This window comes from Siphateles boraxobius, unplaced genomic scaffold (genome assembly GCF_051911475.1).
Source record: "Siphateles boraxobius isolate OS27281-9 unplaced genomic scaffold, OSU_SipBor_1 19, whole genome shotgun sequence".
NCBI lineage: Eukaryota > Metazoa > Chordata > Actinopteri > Cypriniformes > Leuciscidae > Siphateles > Siphateles boraxobius.
This window is the reverse complement of record NW_027508799.1, coordinates 4186729-4200960: the sequence shown is the minus strand read 5'-3', so window position 1 is coordinate 4200960 and position 14232 is coordinate 4186729. Positions and strand designations below refer to the sequence as shown.

Here is a 14232-nt window from a genome sequence, read left to right as displayed (position 1 = left end):
ATCACGACTCATTTTCCTTCTTTCATTCCATCTAATCCTCATTCTCAAAGAGCTATATTGATCCCATATTCCTTACATCAATAAAGTGTACACTGTGTTCTTTGCTTCTTGACACTAATACCATTTTCTTCACTGTTATTCCTAAATATAATCATAATTATTATTAATACTTGTTTAAAATTACTGCTTCGCCGGCTGTTTGTGGACTGCATTTATGGCATATTACTATCAAATAACAGTCATCCTTATATTGTTTATGTTACTGTTCACTCAGAGGCCTGTGCCGGTCCGTCTCCATCAGCGGAAACAGCACAAACACCAGCTCTTCCTCATCATCAGCCACCAGCTGAGCTTCCTAGTCACTGGAGAGATCATCTTCCACCTTTCCAGCATGAGTGGATCCGGAACACACTGTTTAAGGCCAACATGCGAACCGAAAAGCCAGAAATAGTGTCCCAGCTGAAGCTTTGGTGGTATCCTCCTCAGCCCCCTTTAATAAACACCCAGCCACCCGCCTCACCTGACCTCCTCTTCTGTCGGCCCATTTTCTTATGGATGCCGCTAAAGATGTGGTTGTTTCCTCTTGTCTGCGTTCGCCCAGACTGTGGTAAGCACAGACTTACAGCGGCAGGACTTTACCGTACCGTGCGCAAGGTCTTGGACATTGATGGGTGGTATGACCTTGCCACTGAGTGTCTGGAGTGCAAACGCTGCAAAAAGAAGTATCCAGCTTGGAATGAGGACATCTTAGGACAGCTGGATATGGGCCACCGCAGTCAATTTCCAGCTTTGCTGACATACAGGTAATTCATAATGACAATCATTCATTATCAGGCGCTTTTATTTGTTATTTTTTCCAACCAAAGCATTTGCATGATTATACTGTTGTTTCTTTAGATACTCATGTGACAACCGGGTGGTGAGGATGATGAGGGAGAGGACACTGGGCAACAGTGTGACTCAGCTCTACAAGAAGCTGATGGAACAACACAGTGAGGCATGGACACAGCGTGTCCTGCAGTACCTGACTGCCTGTGAACCATTCACAAGGTCCTCCCTTGTGCAGCCTCCTGTGTTTGCTGAGCCTCCCCTTTTACCTGCCCTTCCTAAACCTAAGTGGCTGTTAGCTGTGTACGCCAGGGATTTTCTGGGGCGACTGGACGCGGTCAAAATAACATCTGTATTTGGCTGTTTTCTCAAGATGGACTCCACAAAAAAGGTATCACAGCCCTGTTCATATCCAGAAATTGTCCAGATATGGATATGTGTGTGTGTGTACATAATGCACAGTTATGAGTTTTTATTTTGTTTTGTTTTTAAAAATCTTTTTTTTTCTTCAATAGGTCACAAAAAAGCTTGCCGGTGCTGCTTCAGGAACAGCTGCCTGGTGCACAAATGTTGGTAACGAACACGGCCAAGTCCTTGTCTCTGTCCTAACAGCCGCCGAGGGACATGCACTGGACCCCATGGCAGCTGGCCTAATGAAACGCTACCGAGAGGCATCCCCAAAGGTGATGTACGTGGACAGAGATTGCTGCAGTCAGCACGGCCAGTCTCAGGTGAAGGCCATGTTTTCGGAGTGGGATGAGCTTGAAGTGCGCCTGGACATCTGGCATTTCATGCGGCGATTTGCTGCAGGTGTCACGACAGAGGCTCATCCGCTCTATGGGATCTTCATGGCACGTCTATCCATGTCCATATTCCAGTGGGATTCAGAGGATGTGGCTGCTCTTCGCCGTGCAAAGGAGGGTGAGCTGGCAGCAAAGAAGACTGGCTACATCTCAGAAAAGGCGGTCAGTGCTAGCATTAACCGGAGGGAGTTGGCACTGCACTGCCGGAGGAGGACCAGGGGGGAGGAGGAGACCACCATATTAATTGGGTCACTGATTGATCAGTTTGACAGTGCGGACGGGAAGGATACCCTGGGAGTTCCACTTCTGAACCATGAACGGATCCAGCAGATATGGAAAGAACAGCGGAAGCATGTACAGTGTATCCAAGACCCAGAGCACTTTCCGCTCTACATAAAGAAGGGGACACTGAAGAAAGGCGGTGTGGAGCTGTGCTGCTACAGGTGTGCTCGAGGCTCTACCTCCTTGGAGTCATTCCACCTCCACCTGAACCGTTTTATTCCAGGTATTACATACATATGGATTAGTAATTTTTCTGTAAAAAAATATAAGCACTGTAACTGCTTCCATTACGTTAAATTAATGTCACATTAATAAATGTCACACTTTTACAGTTCTTTTCTGATGTCATAAAAGCATTGACAAAGCTGTCTTGCCTCACAAATCACTAATAACTCTGGTTATAATGACAATAATTTTTTTTATGTAATTACATAACTCTATTACATGTAACCAGCTACTTCATAGCACCTCATGTGTAGTAAATATATTGTACATATGTGACATATAAAACCCTTTATTTTTTTAATTTTTTTACTTTTAGGAACCAGTGCCAGTGATGCGCATTTTCAAGCCTATCTCCTTGAGGGCTTGATGCGTTGGAATGATCACCGGATGGAAGATGCCATAAAAGTAGCGTCCTCCATCCGGTCATATGGCAGTGCCATGAGAGAGGTTGTGGACCAGCTTAGCAAGACAGTCTTTGGGAAGCCCTGGGATGAGCGCTATCGCCCTCCTGGAGCATATACAGGCAAGACATTCATTAATTTGTTATTTTGTAATACTCTACTAAGTATCAATTTAGCCTTAAATGTACTAGACAATATATTAAGACATTTTTTTCCCCTTTTATTCTCGTAGGTGAATTGCTAGGAATAGAGTACCTTTACAGCCAGACTGGCAAAACACTGACTCCAGTGCTCCAGAACCCAGAGGATGAAGACAGGCTGGTGGAGGAAATTGATGACCAAGACCTGCAAGATGAGGGGTTTGAGGAAGAGATCACGGAGGACATCACAGTTCCAGTGCTGTACGAGAATGACCCCTGCCATGATCTCGCAAACAGCCCCTCATCTTTGCCTCAGCCTCAGTCCCCAGCATCACTGGCTGATGTATCAATGGCTGACGTGTCACTGGCTGAGCCATCCACATCAACTAGAGAAGGACACCAACTTGCCCCTGCCCCTTCAGTGTTGTCACAGCCATCTGACACTGGAAGCAGTTTCTCCGACGAGGCTCAGGTAAAACACTTTAAGGGCTTTATTTAATTTCAATCTCGTTTTATTCCACATATATTAACATTAATCTGAATTTACTAGGGAGCAGTCATTGGGCCCGATGGCATTGCTGGGTGGGACAAGGTCCAGGATATGGCAGGTTACCTGGTTGGTCTTCGTGAGGCTCCTTACCTCACTGACCTGCAGGTGACAGAGGCCATTCAGCTGTGGACAGCTCTCCATGACATAGACAAACAGCGGGTCAACTATCAGCCTCGACATCAGCCTCAGCTGACACATGGACGCTTTAAGGCACCAAAGCGGTCCGGAGTCACACCGGGTGTGGAGATTGTAAAACGGTGTCTGATTGGACATCCCGGGGGACCAGCACAGTGGCCCAGCACCAGCCGCTTGGTTGAGGCCATTTGTACAAAGCTGTGTGCTTTACACAAGTCGCCGACCAAGAAGGCTGGAGTTTGCCGCCCCAGGTGGTCTAAAATCCTCTCGGATTACCACCACATCCGAGAGCTGTTGCTTAACAATCGCAGGCTGATGGATGAAACAATGATCCAGCTGTTTGAGCTAAACCAGAAGACACTCATTCAGTGGTAAGCAAGGCACATTATTTTCTTCAAATTAACTGAATACTTTTTTAAACATATATATAATACATGTAATTTATTTTCAGGTTTCAACGGCAGCAGAAAAAACAGGAAATGAGTGTCCTCGCTCAGGGACTGACTCCACCTGACCCAATTGCTGTGGCTGATACGCAGCTTCCTCCACCGAGGGAAAAATTGGATGAAGCGGCATCGACCTCACGCCCAAAACATACATTTACCCTTCCGCCAAATTGAGAAGGACAGGCTCCTCTTCTGCGACCAGGTCGACGGCCTGCTGCTGCCACCACCATGGTGTGCCCCATTGCACCTGCCCCCACAGCATCAGGAGTTGTGCAGCCCATTTCAGCACCTGGGTCATTGTCACTAGTCCTTAATAAAACATTTTAAGTGTCATTGAAATATTTGTATGTATTCATTTTAATAAAACATTTAAAGTGTCTTAAAGTAATCTAATAAATCATATCCCTCACAAAAAACACACATATTTGAAGAAACATTTGTATTCATTTTATTCAATCATAAACAACATGTAATATGCAATTTTTAAAAAATAATATACACAAAAAAAAACATTTAATAAAACATTTGAAGTGTCTTACAACAAATCTGATAAATCATGTCAATGAAATCATATCCCTCCATTTTTATTCATTTTATTAAATAATCAACTACATGTAATGTGCAATATTTAAAAATAATAATACACACAACAAAAATATAAATCAATATAATGATGTCATAGATAAATGAAGACGCAGGCGCAGTTGATCACACGCAGAACACGGGTTCGAATCCAGCCCGCGGAGGGTGACTTGTTTCAAATGTGACTAAACTCCTTCATAATGCACAGGAATATAGCCCTAATAATGTTGCAGGGGAAATTTGTGGGCAAATTCTCGTTTTTCGCGTCTTTTTGGCTTGTGTGCGGGGGCGCAAAGATTGGGCCCATTCTTTTGTGCAGCAAGCGCTCTACCATTTGAGCTAATTCCCCTCGATGATGGAGAGAAGGTGTCCATCGCTCTCAAAGACAAAGACGAGGCGCGATCCCTAGCACGTGTGCAGGTGCTGCAGCGTGATTTCCAATGACCACAAAAAAACAGGACGCATTTCCTCTCTGCTGGCAACTTTGCACTGGCTACCTTTTAATTGTAGATTTAATCAAAAAATTGCGCTTTGAATCCAGCGATCCGAGTTCAAATCTCGGTGGAACCTTTTTAGGTTCTTTGCGGAAGGGAGGGAAAAAACAGAGGTGATGTGCAACTGCTGACGTGGCGGTGAAATTGGCACTCTCAATTCCGAGTCGGAATTGGGGAAACATGGGCTTAAAAAGCAAAGGCTTCATCTGCTTCTTGCTATCGTGCTTCTGGACTCAATGACTTAAATCCTTGCTATCGTGCTTCTGGACTCAATGACTTAAATCCTGCTGCTCATGGGAAAAGTTGACACACGCCAAGGTTCCATGGTGTAATGGTTAGCACTCTGGGCTCTGAATCCAGCGATCTGAGTTCAAATCTCGGTGGGACCTGCTTTTGCCAGGAATGTGTGCAGTACCTCGTTTGAAAAAACTTTTTCGGCAGCACTGAGCCGCAAGAGCTCATCTAGGTAGTGCCCCTTGAAGGGGGGCGTAAAAAGGATGGACAGCACTGGAGAATGCAGGCATCGATCCCACTACCTCTCGCTTGCGCCTACTGCTTCCTACCGATTGAGCCAAAGTAAGCCCAAAGTAAGCCCACGTGAGCCAATCGTGTTTCTCTGCTGTGGCTTACTTTTGACCAATCGCGTTCTCTCCTGTGGCTTACTTTTGACCAATCGTGTTTCTCTCCTGTGGCTTACTTTTGACCAATCGCCTTTCTCTCCTTTGGCTTACTTTTGACCAATCGCGTTTCTCTCCTGGCTCTGCTCCTGTGGCTTACTTTTGACCAATCGGCGACCGCTATTATTAGGCAAGGCAAGGCAAGGCAAGTTTATTTATATAGCACATTTCATACACAATGGTAATTCAAAGTGCTTTACATAGAAGAAATTAAAATAATCAAAAGAAATCAGAATAATTAAAACAGTTTGGAATAAAAGATAAAATACAGAAATAATCAAATGAAATCAGAATAATTAAACCATAAAATAAAATACAGTGCAAACAGTAGGACGAACAGTGGCACAGTGCTCATTCAGTAAATGCACAGTTAAACAGATGTGTTTTGAGTCTGGATTTGAATGTGACTACTGTAGGAGCACATCTGATCTCTTCTGGAAGCTGGTTCCAGCTGCGGCTGGCATAGTAGCTAAAAGCTGACTCGCCATGCTTAGAGTGAACCCTTGGTATTTCTAGCCGATGTGATCCTAACGATCTGAGTGATCTGTTGGGTCTATATTCACTGAGCATATCTGGAATGTATTGAGGTCCTAGGCCATTGAATGATTTATATACCAGTAATAATACTTTAAAATCAATCCTAAATGTAACTGGCAGCCAGTGTAAAGACCTGAGGACTGGTGTGATGTGTTCATATTTTCTGGTTCTGCTCAGAATCCTAGCAGCAGCGTTCTGTATGAGCTGCAACTGTCTTATGGTCTTTTTGGGAAGGCCAGTGAGAAGTCCATTACAATAATCCACCCTACTGGTGATGAAAGCATGCACAAGTTTTTCTAAGTCTTGACTGGAAACAAAGCATCTAATTCTTGCAATATTTTTCAGGTGATAATATGCTGATTTAGTTATTGCTTTGACATGACTACTGAAACTAAGGTCTGACTCTAGAGACACACCCAGATTCCTGACTTGATTTTTAGTTGTTTGACCCCTAGACTGAAGGTATGCGTTCACCTTGAGAACTTCATCTTTGTTTCCAAACGCAATGACATCAGTTTTGTATTTGTTTAACTGAAGAAAGTTTTGGCACATCCAATTGTTTACTTCATCAATGCATTGGCAAAGGGAGTCAATGGGGCTGTAATCGTTAGGCGATAGGGATAAGTAGAGCTGTGTGTCGTCTGCATAGCTATGGTAAGCCATTTGGTTCTTTCTCATTATTTGGCTCATTGGGAGCATGTACAGGTTGAATAGGAGTGGCGCAAGAATTGAGCCTTGAGGGACTCCGCATGTCATGGATGTCCACTCAGACTTATGGTCTCCTATACTCACATAATAACCTCTGCCTCGTAAGTATGACCTGAACCATTTTAGGACTATCCCAGAAAGCCCGACCCAGTTTTCCAGCCTGTCAAGAAGTATTTTGTGATCGACAGTGTCAAATGCAGTACTGAGGTCGAGTAGTACCAGCACTGATAATTAGCCTGTATCAGTATTTAAGCGAATATCATTTATTATCTTTATGAGCGCGGTCTCTGTACTGTGGTGCGGTCGGAAACCAGAGTGAAAATGGTCAAAGTATCCATTCGAGCGTAAGAATTTGATCAGCTGATTGAAGACAACTTTTTCAATGATCTTGCCTATGAAAGGAAGATTTGATATCGGTCAATAGTTGTTTAATATGGTCTTATCCAGATTGCTCTTTTTCATGAGGGGCTTGACGACAGCAGTTTTCAGGGAGGTCGGAAAACTCCCAGAGAGAAGTGAGGCATTTACCACTTCCAGGAGATCTGCTTCTAAGCTGTGTAACACATTTTTGAAAAAAGATGTGGGAAGTGCGTCAAGGGCGCAGGTTGATGTTTTTAGTTGCTGTACGGTTTCTTCCAAAATTTTGCCATCAATTTCTTCGAAATCAGACATAGTGGCTACTTTCTCGTGCTGTTGTCTGATCTGCCTGACCCCAGCGCAACTCAAGGATGAGCTGATCACCTTTCTGATATTATTGATTTTCTCAGAGAAGAAAGAAGTAAACTCACTGCACTTTCTCACTGAGAGCATTTCACTGGGAATCTGGCTTGGGGGGGTTGTCAGTCTCTCTACAGTAGCAAAAAGAGTGCGCGTGTTGTTTATATTGCTGTTTATAATATTCGAGAAAAAAGTCTGTCTAGCTTTGCTTAGTTCCTTATTGAAAGCATGGATGCTGTCTTTGTAGATGTTATAATGGACTACACGTTTTGTCTTCCGCAACATGCGCTCTGCTTTTCTGCATTGTCTTTTCATATTTTGCACTGCTGTTGAGTTTCTCCAAGGTGCTTTTTGTCTGCCACTCTTCTTCCTGACTTTCACAGGAGCAATATCATCAATTACACTCTTAACTTTTGAGTTAAAAGAATCAAGGAGAAAATCAACAGAGTCAGCAGATATGCTTGGTGTTAAAGATATAGCCTTCATAAATAGTACACTAGTGTTCTCATTTAAGCATCTCTTCTTGACAGACACAGATCTAGCTTCAATGGCAGGAGAGATCAATATATCAAAGAAAATACAAAAATGATCAGACAGTGCTACATCCTTAATAACAATTGATGAAATGTTTAGACCCTTACTGATAAGTAAATCTAGAGTGTGTCCACGATTATGTGTGGGTCCATGTACATGCTGAGTCAGATCAAAAGTTTTTAAAACAGTTTTGATTTCTTTTGCCATATTGTTTTCTGCATTATCTATGTGAATGTTAAAATCTCCAGCAATGGCAAAGCAGTCAAACTCTGAGGAAATTGTTGATAACAGTTCTGTTAAGTTCTCAGCAAAAGCTGGAGAGTATTTTGGAGGCCTGTAAACAATGATAAGTAAATTGCGTGGAGCACCTTTTAACACAATACCCAGATCCTCGAAAGACGGGTAATTCCCAAATGATATTTGGTTACATTGATAGACATCTTTATAAAGAGCAGCTAAACCTCCACCTCTTCTGACAGCTCTGCAGACACTCATAAAAGTAAAGTTAGGAGGGCCTGTTTCATTGAGGACTGTTGCACTGCAACTTTCTTCTAGCCAAGTTTCATTTAGCAACATAAAATCCAGGTTGTATGTGGTTATTAAGTCGTTGACTAAAAGTGATTTATTTTTAAGTGAGCGGATGTTTAAAAGTGCTAACTTAACAGTCTTACTTTTTGTCCCCACAGCAATCTTGGTATGTCGTGTAATAGGCACCAGATTAGATGGGTTTGCTGTACGGCTTTTGAAGGCCTTAGACTTTCTATCATGTAATCGAACAGCAATAGAAAAAGATACAGGCACACTGGGTTCCCGCTTGTTCTGTAAACATTTGAGAAAGTTATTGTTATCATAGCGGGGACCCGACACATATCACTGAGAGCTGGTATCAGTTGTTTTTGGTTCACCTCGAGCCGCTGGAGGAGGGTGTGGGCCATGGCGCTGTGGCAGAGGCCGAAGAGCTCTCACAGGAGGAGGGGGAGGGCGAGCTGGGCCCGCAGGCTTTGGTGGTTGTGGGGCCTGGCGTTTTTTGGTTGGTATCTGGGGGCTCGCAGCAAAAGAGTGGGATAGTCTAGTTCCAGCATGCACCAGTTGTTCCATTTTCTCTGAGAAGCACAGAAGTGGAGATGCTGGAGAGAGTGATAATGTTTCCGGTGAGAGGGATTTTTGCTCTGGTGTTATTGGAGGCTGTAATATGCTGTCCTGGTTTCCCTGGCTGTTTTCCAGAAAGTCGTCTATGGGTGCTGTATCTTGGAGCAGTGCTGGTATGTCACAGTCTGTCCGTGGTGAGCTCTGTGGGCAGGGCTCAGCTGAGATTGTGTCCGTGAGCAGAGGTTGTTGTGGCTGAGTGGTGTTATCACTGTCCTTGTGTGATGTGTCAACCGCATGTCCATTCAGGTGCTGAAGTGAAATCCTGTGGTCATTCATACTGTATCCAGGTGTGTGTGTGCCATTCAGGTTGAGTGGATTGGCACACATTGCAGAAGGATGACGGAGGGAGAAGTAGATATTGTCCTTTAGCACTCTTGAACCAAGTTTGTTTGGGTGGTGGCCATCCTGTTGAAACAGTTGCCTCTGACTCCAGAAAAGATTGAAGTTATCAATAAAGTTCACTCCTTTTATATTGCAGGTTTTTTGCAGCCATGTATTAAGCCCAAGCAACCGTGAAAACCTGTTTGTTCCTCTTGCTGGGAGTGGTCCACTGATGAATGTTTGAACTTTCAGTCTTTTAAGTGTTTCAAAAAGTTCATTGAAATCCTTTTTAAGAAGTTCCGACTGCTCTTTATGAATATCATTCTTCCCCACATGAATGATGAGTCGATTTGCAGTCTTATGTTTCATCAGAATGTTCTGAAGTTCCCTGTTTACATCAGAAGTTGTTGCTTGTGGAAGGCAGCACGTTGTTGTATCCCTGCTATTAATGTTTCTGATTACGGAGTCGCCCACTATCAGAGTCCTGGGCTCGGCTGCACTGTGAGCTGAGTGCCGCTGTCTGCTCGACCTTGAGCTCCAGTTAGCATCAGTGTTAGCTACTGGCTGATTCTGTCTGTGTGCGATCACATTCATCAAATTTGGGGATTCCTCATTCATTAATACTTCAAATCTGTTCTCAAGATGTATAGGCGGTGGTAGGAGACCAGTGTTTGCAGTCCTTGTCAGAGCCGTATCTGGGGTAGAGGATGCTACTGCAGTAATATGTGATGCTCATGACAATCTGATGTCTCGAGTGCCTTTGGGTCTCGCACCCTGTTTGTGCCATCGATTAGTAAAACGATCGGCTTGTTTCTCTACACTCAGTATGGCCTGTCGAGAAGCACTAGATTCATGGGACTCACCGGCTGAATGCTGAGAACGTCCATGACGAAGCTCTGTTGTGTGTTCCGTCTGGTTTGGTGGTCCCGCAATTAACTTTGTTTCAAGAATTGCAATCCTTTGTAAAAGTCTGTGGCAGTTGGAGCAGCAGGTAGATTCCAGAGGAGGCATTTTCTTATCCTTATGAATGTAGGCAGTTGTGTTTTCTCTTCCCCGGAATGTAAGCTTTCAGTGGGAGGCTGGTCGAATAAAATAATTCTGCTTTTTTTTGTAGTAATCCAAGCGTTTGAGCACTGTGCTGATTTGCTGAAGTTAAAATTAGGTGATAAAAGGAGATAAATTATAGAAATATAAAAGCGATAGAGCAAAGCGCGGAGCAGTAAGCGAGAGCGTCCGAACAGTAGCTGAGCAGGAAGTAGTCGTCATCCGTAGTAATTATCGTCATCTTTGCAACAGGTAAGTCTATTCTTCACGACTGTATAATCGATCATTATTTATTCATAAACAGTGTTTGTTTTTAGACAATTAAACATGCCAATAAAGCTAGCTAGCGTGTAATAGCACACGTTTTCTTCTGTACATGTGAACCTGCAACTTTACCATGATATACAGTAAAAAACATGCCACTACTGTCAAGATAATTAGCCGACCGCTAATTAAGCTATATCCTCCTTAAACCATTTTTTTTGTTGTTGTTAATTTAGTATTTTTTTGTGTCATTCATTACATTATTTTGAGCACAAGAAGATTTTTACTAAAACCTTTAAAAAAAAAAGTTTAATTCATATATGTTATACTATACTATGTTATACACCAGTATACATATTTATGTTATCTTTTTAAATACTATGTTATACATATTTAAAAAGACATGAATAGGCAAAAACTGTCAGGATACAGGCACAGAGGCGGAGGTAAGTGAAAGCAAACGTGAGTTTATTTACAGTGATATATGTGCAGAGACAAAGTTCATGTGCAGGTGCGTTGACGATCACGTCGTGCAGAGGATCCCAGGTGAGCAGACCCTTCTTCAGAGAGTTGAACGTGGGTAGACAATGTCCAGTGATACGAATACTTTTCTGTTTCAGATCCAGGGAGGAACAGGGAGATCTCGGTGGACACGTGGAGCACTTGGATTCAAATTGCAGGACTCGGGAAACAGGGAACCAGACTGGAATACTGGAGACAGCAAGACAGGGAGACAAAGGTGAGTATATTCAGGGGTGAGTATAGTTACGTGATGGATCTTCGTTGGCAGACTTGGAAACTTCGGGAAATCGTGGGTAACGGTCTTCTCCTGTTGGAGGCTTGACAATGACTGGGGTGTGCGTGAGTGTTTTATAGGGCTGGGTAACGAGGTGACTGATTGTGAACAGGTGTGACTGGTTAATATTCCGGGGAGAGTGACCTTTGAGTGGTGGATGGGAATGAATCTGATTGATTCCTGACACTACCCCCTCCTCCAGCGTCCGCGCCAGCGGACCTAGGACCCCGACGTCGTGGGGGTCTACCTCGAGGTCGAGGAGCAGGTTTGTCAGGGTGTTGTTCGTGGAAGGCAGTGAGTAGCATGGGATCAAGGATGTCCTTACGAGGTATCCAACACCTCTCTTCCGGTCCATAATTTTCCTAGTCAACCAGATACTCGAGTAGACCACCCCGACGTCGGGAGTCCAGGATCTCTCTTACAGCGAAGATGGATTCTGTTTCAATAGGGGGTACCGGAGGATTTTCATCTTGTGCTAGATCTGTAGAGGGGACTGGAACAGGTGAGTGATGGGGCTTCAGGAGGGAAACATGGAATGAGGGGTGGATGCGGAAGTGACTTGGCAGACGGAGCTGGTAGGTAACTGGATTGATTTGTCTTGTTATGGGAAATGGACCGATGTATCTTGGACTTAACTTGCGACAGGGTAGTCTCAACCGGATATCTTTTGTTGAGAGCCAAACCAATTGTCCAGGTTGGTATTCGGGGGTGTTGCTTCGGTGAGTGTCTGCAAAGTGACTGTGACGGTTTATGGCTTGTTGGAGGTGATGGTGAGCTTGGTTCCATATTCTCTCACTGTCCCGGAACCAGGCGTTAACTGCTGGGACTTCTGAGGGTTCCCCGGACCACAGGAACAGTGGAGGTTGGTAACCCAGAATGCATTGGAACGGAGTCAGGTTGGTGGAGGTTTGTCTAAGGGAATTTTGGGCATACTCTGCCCACACGAGGTAACGACTCCAGAGGTGCTGATTGGCATGGCAGAAAGTTCGGAGGAAACGGCTGACATCCTGGATTTTTCGTTCTGCCTGACCATTAGCCTGTGGGTGATACCCTGAAGTGAGACTTACGGTGACATTCATCAGTGCAAAGAAGGCTCGCCAAACTTTTGAAATGAATTGAGGCCCCCTATCTGATACAATGTCCTCTGGGAGGCCGAAATTCTGGAAGACATGTTCCATTAAAAGTTCTGCGGTTGCAAATGCTGTGGGTAAGTTTCTCAGGGGAATCAGCTTACACGCTTTCGAAAAGCGGTCGACGGCCACCAGGATGCAGGTGTTCTCTTCGGAGGGTGGAAGATCAGTCACAAAATCCACCCCAATGTGCGACCAGGGTCTTTGGGGAACGGGTAGAGGCATGAGTTTTCCTGCGGGCAAATGACGAGGGTTTTTGTTCATTGCACATAGGATGCACCCCTGGATGAATGATTTGAGGTCTCGGAGCATGTTGGGCCACCAGTAGCAGTTTTGGAGAGTGGAGCAGGTTTTGGTGACTCCTGGGTGACCCGTACCAACGGAGGAGTGCGCTGAGGAGATAAGTGATATACGGAATTCATCGGGTACGTAGATTTTCCCAGCTGGGCATTCCGTAGGACTGGGTTGGTTTCGAGACAATTCCATCAGTTGTTCGTTTAAGTCCCACTGAATGGGATTGACAAAGATTTTCTCTGGCAAGATGTTCTCGGGTTCTTCATGGTGAGTTTCAGGAGCATGGAGACGAGACAGAGCATCCGCTCGGACGTTCTTGGAGCCTGGACGATAGGAGATCTGGAAGTGAAATCGAGTGAAGAAAAGCGCCCATCTAGCCTGGCGTGGATTGAGTCGTTTTGCTTCTTTCAGATACTGGAGGTTCTTATGGTGGGTGAGAACCAGGAACGGGTGTTTGGCGCCCTCCAACCAGTGTCGCCATTCTTCAAGCGCAAGTTTTACCGCCAGGAGTTCCCGATTGCCAATATCATAGTTTACTTCGGCGGGTGACAACTTGTGGGAGAAGAACGCACATGGCATAGGTTTGGGTGACAAATTGGAATACTGAGACAACACTGCTCCTACTCCAGTGGTGGAGGCATCGACTTCTACGATGAACATCTCTTCGGGATTAGGATGTCGGAGTAGAGGGGCAGTGGTGAAGGCGGTTTTCAAAGACTGGAATGCGTGGTCGGCTTCCTCAGTCCAGAGCAGCGTTTTTGGCTTTCCCTTTAGGAGTGACGTTAGAGGAGCTGTTAGCAGGCTGTACTGGTAAACGAACCTCCGATAAAAGTTGGCAAAGCCAAGGAATCTTTGCAATTCTTTTACCGTCTGTGGGGTTGGCCAGGAAGTGATCGCCTTGGTCTTGCGATCGTCCATCTGTACTCCTCTTTCACTGAGTTGATAGCCTAGGAATTCGACTGAAGTTTGGTGAAATGAGCATTTTTCTGCTTTTAGGAACAAAGAGAACTCACGTAGCCGTTGGAGGACTAAGGAGACGTGTCGTTGGTGTTCCACTGGATCCTTGGAATAGATTAAAATGTCATCGATGTAGATTATTACGAATCGGTTCAGATAATCTCAGAGTACCTCGTCCATAAAGCTTTGAAAGATGGAAGGAGCGTTGACCAGTCCAT

General features: G+C 44.5%; 1 non-coding gene across 1 annotated transcript; it reads left to right on the top strand.

Annotated features, from left to right (window-relative positions):
- Positions 1-5203: 5203 nt before the first annotated feature.
- trnaq-cug (transfer RNA glutamine (anticodon CUG)) lies at positions 5204-5275 on the top strand. Its single transcript has one exon. It is a non-coding gene; the product is annotated as a tRNA-Gln (tRNA).
- The last annotated feature ends 8957 nt before the right edge of the window (positions 5276-14232 follow it).